The following is a 5,851-nucleotide window of genomic DNA, read 5'->3' as shown; positions in this document are numbered from 1 at the left end:
CTGAAAGATAAATTGGAGTTTCCATACCAGCTTTCTCTCAGACTGATGAAGCTACTTGGATGAGTAGTGAAACGTTTTGACCTTAAAACTAGAAGTCCAGTTTGTCATGACTCAACCTCTAGATAACTTCACCTGGATGACTGAGAATCTCCACAGACATATGGCTGTCATCACAGAAGAGAAAGAAATATTCTTTGATGCTTTTGCACAAGATTAAGAAAACATGATGTAGGTGTTTTGTTGTTTTATTACTTTTTTCAATAACAGTGAATATTTATTTACATTATTTAAAATTTTAAAGGATAGCTTTTCTATTTTCAATTTACAGTTCTGGCATGTTTGCTCAAGTAATGGGTTGTTTTTGCACTTTCCTTTTCCTCCTCTGAATATGACAATATTGATGTGTAATACCTCCAACGTAATAAATGTTATTTTTTAACAATAAATGCTTGTTATACTTACACTCAGTTTTCACTGGTTTGGCAATGCACTGCCCCTTCCTTGCCTTGGGAAGTGTGGTCTGCTGTCCAGTACATCACAGTTCATTACTTCCAAATTCTTCATAATTCCTGGAATGAATTTCACTGATTCTTGACAGTTTGGACAAAACAGGTTTTAAAAATCTTTTTTTTTAAAATGCTTTTACTGATTAATGAACAAATGTGTTTTTAAACATGGAGGTGACAATAGATGAAGAAGTAACTGCTACTCATCTTATATTGAACATATAAAATATAATTAACATACTAATAATTACACTATTTCCAGCTATTAGAATTACAATGTTTCCAACTGTCAAAATAAAGAAAAATGCCTTCCTCTCCCCTACTTCATCTACTCCACCACCTCCTCCTTTCCTCCTTCTCATCCATCTCTCCTCCTCTTCCTTTCTTCCTCTCCCCTCCTCCTCTACTCTCCTCCGTCACCACCTTTTAGCCTCTGAGGGTCCTATGGTGACTTTCTGGTGTGGGTCCTGTGACTAACTGGAAAGATAAATGAAAAGTGTCAGTCAGATGAGGATAATGGATTTTGGCAGAAATTGAATATAGTCTAATATTCATAAGCAAGTTCCAGTATAACTCCATGACATAAGAAATGTTGTATTATCCTACATTAGAAGTAGCACTCTACTGAGGCCATCAGTTTATGTAATATTCAGTTTCACACCAGATGCTGTGCAAATCTACACACTGGCTTTTTTGTTTAATATATAGATAGGAAAGTGATACAATAATAAGCAGACCAAAGCCTGCTCATGCGCTACAAGTTATGAATGGATGGAGTTGACATAAGGGCAAGTATTTTCCCTCCAAAACATGTATTGTACACTGCAGCTAGTTGTTTTTTCTTCAGTTGCTAGCTGTCTCAATAACCTCACTAAAATATTTACATTCAATCCACTATTATTTTAAAAACTTATAACTGAGAGAAGCTACTGACATGGTCCAGCTGTAAAATCACAATCGGCCATCGCTTCCTGTTTGGAGCACGTTTGTGTGTCTCGGCATTCCAGTTTGGCTGGCGTCGTGAGTTTTGGGACTTCTCCCGTGGGGTGAGTTGGCTCGTTGTTCTGTTGGGTGTTTTTGGCCTCATGCCTAGGCTGATCTTAAAAAAAAAATTGTTTGTTTTAGATCCTGTGTTGCGGCGGAGACTGGCCGCTGATCGCTGCGGGCTTTTTCTCCTCCTTTTGCTGTCTGCAAGCGCTGTGCCTATTTCGGTAGGTAAAGTTTACAGCGTGTATTTAGATTAGTTCTCCTCCAATGTATTGATATTGGTGTTTTTTTTTTATTCATTATTTAGGTACTGGAGTCTGAATGCAGTCTGGAGTGGAGGCTGCAATTTGGGAAAGGGGCCGTTGCTTTGTTTGGCATTGTTTCCTTCTGTAATTGTCCACAGAATCGGCCCATTGGACTCCATCTTCCCTGTTGCGAACGCCGTGGTTGGTGTTCTCTTTTTTTGGGGGGGGGGGTCCGCTCCACGGTGTGCTGTGGCGGGGTGCTCGGGAGTACTCCGTGAAAAGGAGTGCTCTTTTCACCCCGACGGAAAGGGGCTTGTTGATTGTTTGTTTTATTTTTATTACTGATTTGTTTGTTTTTTTTCGTTTGGTGGGTGTGATTTAAATGTTTGGTCTTGTTTTGTTTTCTTGTGTCGATTTATTGGGTTGGTTTTGTGATTTGGGTTTGCATTGTTTGTGTGTTTTGTTTTTACTTTTCTTTTTATTTGCATGGTTTGTTGTGTTGTGTGCCCTGTGTCCTATTGGTGCGGGTGTGTTTGCTTATTAATTATCCTTGCTGTTATTATATTTTGAGGCATTAACGTTTTGGGGTTATTTTAGCATTAGTTCTATTTTATTTCAGAGGCCTACTGTGTTTTAAATAATTGTATTAAAATAAAATTGGTTTTTGTTCGGTATTTAGGGCATCACGTCTCTCCTTTTTGTGTCCGTCCCTAGCGCGGCTTTTTTTTTTTTTTTTTGATCTGGTTAAGATTGTTCTTCTGGGTTCCTGGGGTTTTCCCTGAGTGGCGTTGTTGACCTATTGCCTCAGATATATATTTATCAATTTTACCCACCCGCCACAGGTAGGTAAATGCAAGAAGCAGAAAAATAGGACTGGTAGTCACACAGACTTGCTAATTACCATTACATTGCTGACCATTGTGTATGTGTCATGCTTTTTTGTCTCTGTGTCTCTATGTGGCCCTGTGATGGACTGGTGACCTGTCCAGGGTGTACCCCTGCCTTCCACCTGAAAGAGAGCTGGGATAGGTGATGGTGAGTAGTTATTATGCTACAGGATGTTATTTATATAGCAACTATTGGAAATAGTGGAAATAATTACCAGTTTTTAGATATATTATAAATTAATTAATATTCTAATACTCTGATACCAAACCTATGTCCTTGGGATTAGTGGTAAATATTTACTGTTTTGTGCTGTGAGAATAAACAGCACAAACAGCAAATTATATAGAGAGTAAGTGTGCATGATCAGTCAACAGTTTAAACTAACATTAAAGGTTTGGTGTGTTGATCCTCCTTCATCAGTCTGTTAATGACTACTTACACAGACATGCAAAGTAAATGCAAATAGTCATTCACATAATCAGGTAATTAAGTCTGTACTTCCCTATTGTTCTACAAAGTGATTCCCTAATAAGGCTATATTCTAAAACTCTCATTCGACAGTTAACCTTCCATCCTGGGCGTACTCTCTTATACTTGTCCCTTCCTCACATCTAGTGTCCTAAGGAAACTCTCTCCCAGATACTCCTCACCAACATCCTTGAGAACACTGTGTCCCTTAGTGTCAGACTATACTAGGTCAGAAAAAAAATAAACATCAGATATGATTATGAAAAACACATAAGCCTTGGTGAACTCTGAATCAACCTGTAAATGAAAACCTGTGAAACCAGAAAAACCAAGAATACAATAAGAAACAATAAAAATCATAATCAGTAAGAATAATCAATCTTTGAAACTCATTTTTCCATTACAGTGGTTAGCAGTGTTGCCTCACAGCAAGAATGTTCCTGCTTCGAAACCCAGCAGGGACCTTTCTGTGTGGAGTTTGCATGTTCGCCCTGTGCTTGCGTGGGGTTTCTCCAGGTACTCCAGTTTCCTCCTACAGTCCAAAAACATGCATGTTAGGTTGATTGGTGACTCTAAATTGCCCATTGGAGTGAGTGTGAGTGTGTGAGGTTGTTTGTCTCTATGTGGCCCTGTGATCAACAATAGTAAATATTTTTGTGTTGCGAGCATGAACAGGTTTCTAATAGAAAAAAAAATCTGTGAAGCAAGTGAAGAGCATCAACAGTATAATTAACTGTATTTTTATACTGGATTGAGTTACAGAGGTTGGCTTAACAGGAGATAGGCAGGACATGATGTCACACACCTGCATTTAAGGAGGGCGTGTCTTCTCTAACATTTAATCTCACACCTCAGCTGTGTGTGAGACTAAGTCAACTGGACATAAACTGACAAACAATGAACATTTTAATCTTTTCAAAACATTATATCCTTTATTCTAAACACTTTATCAATTTGATGATTGTGTTTTTGAGGATTATCACAAAATGAGCAATACATCTAGTGTAATTGTATTTTCTCTGTCTGGCTTCAATGAAACAGTCAACTACAGAGTCACACTTTTCTCTCTCACTTTATTAAGCTATTGTGTCATTTTAGTAGTAAATGTGTCCATCATTTTAACCATAATCCTGGATGAAAACTTACATGAACCAATGTACATTTGTTTGTGTAACTTGTGCATTAATGAACTTTATGGGACTGCAGGTTTTTACCCTAAATTCACTTCAGATCTTCTGTCTGATATTCAGGTAATATCATATGCAGGATGTCTTTTACAAATCTATGTTATATATTCCTCTGCAAATGGTTGGCTTTTCTGTTTTAGCTCTAATGTCTTATGACAGATATGTGGCCATATGTCGACCACTGGAGTATCACTCTGTTATGTCTCTGAGAAGGACTGTAGTGTTAGTCACTTTGTCCTGGTTTGTACCTTTCTGCTGTGAGACTATGGTTGTAATGTTGACATCCACACTGAAATTATGTGGCTCACACATTCAGAAACTCTACTGTGAGAACTGGTCAATTGTTAAACTTGCTTGTAGTTCAACAACAGCAAACAACATAGTTGGACTGATTCTTATTTCCTTCTATTGTTGCCATGTCCTCTTCATTTTAGGTTCATATGTGCAGCTGGTAAAATCAGCTGTAAAATCCAGAGAGAGCAGGAGAAAGTTTACACAGACATGTGTGCCACATTTATTAAGTTTGTTTAATGTCAGTGCTGCTTTGCTTTTTGACCTCATGTATTCAAGGTATGGATCAGCATCTGTGCCACAGAGTGTAAAGAATTTCATGGCCATACAATTTCTGTTAATCCCACCTATACTCAACCCTGTTATTTATGGGCTGGTCCTGACTAAAATTCGAGGTAAAATAACATCTTTATGCATGAAGGCAGGTCAAAGGTTTAAATTGAGACTCAAGGCTTCATCTGTGTAACAATGGAGAAATAACTGTCTAAACAAAGTGTATGTTATAACAACTTTTCATTTTTGTTCTATTCTTACTTTTCTATACCTCATTAACAAGACTATTGTTGAATTTCGGTTGTGGCTAAAAATAATTATTATAGTATTAAAATGTAGAGAAAAACACCAAATCTTAAGCAATAATAAAAAAGAACTGATATTCTTTGGACCCTATCATGATTACAACATGATTATAGTTGTAAAAGTATGATCACCCTATTCTACTGCAATTGAAACTCAAATGTGTTAATACTGCATCAATAGAATGGTACACATATCCACAAAGCATTAAATTTATTCTTAAACTATACCTGTACTATTGCAGTTATTAGAAACGGCACAACCTACTGGAGATTTTGGACCAATGTGTTAGTTCTTTCTACCATCATCAACAAATCACCAAATCAAAATGAGCATATTTTACATTTTCTCAGTCTAAACATTTGATATATTTTCTGTGTGCTGTTGTGAATAAAATACAGATGTAAAGAATCTGGAAATCATGGCATTCTGTTTTTATGTAGGAATTTACAAAGCGTCCCAACTTTTTTGGAAGTGGAGTAGTATATCATAAGATCAACATAGTATCCAAAAATCCTTCCAGTGCAAAAAGTGAAGAAAAGAGGAAAATAGTCGAACAATTGAAACTAAAAAAGAACTCACTGCCAAGTATAAAAGTGGCATACATATGTTTGAATTAGCATTTCAAATATGGAATGGCCAAGTCGATGACATCGACAATACTGAAAGGTAAAGAAGCTCATGTAGCAAAAGGATTAATAAA

The 5,851-nt window shown here is 36.9% G+C and overlaps 1 long non-coding RNA gene and 1 pseudogene across 1 annotated transcript; both read left to right on the top strand.

Annotated features, from left to right (window-relative positions):
* The first annotated feature begins 1,485 nt into the window (after nucleotides 1–1,485).
* On the top strand, nucleotides 1,486–2,166 carry LOC113123865 (uncharacterized). The gene is made up of 3 exons (XR_003294983.1): nucleotides 1,486–1,552; nucleotides 1,632–1,717; nucleotides 1,801–2,166. It is a non-coding gene; the product is annotated as an uncharacterized LOC113123865 (long non-coding RNA).
* Nucleotides 2,167–4,080: 1,914 nt separating this feature from the next.
* Nucleotides 4,081–5,038, top strand: LOC113122947 (olfactory receptor 6N2-like; annotated as a pseudogene).
* The last annotated feature ends 813 nt before the right edge of the window (nucleotides 5,039–5,851 follow it).

Source organism: Mastacembelus armatus, chromosome 21 (genome assembly GCF_900324485.2).
Source record: "Mastacembelus armatus chromosome 21, fMasArm1.2, whole genome shotgun sequence".
In the NCBI taxonomy this organism is placed as follows: domain Eukaryota; kingdom Metazoa; phylum Chordata; class Actinopteri; order Synbranchiformes; family Mastacembelidae; genus Mastacembelus; species Mastacembelus armatus.
Note: the sequence above shows the minus strand (reverse complement) of the source record. Positions and strands in the feature narration are given on the sequence as shown.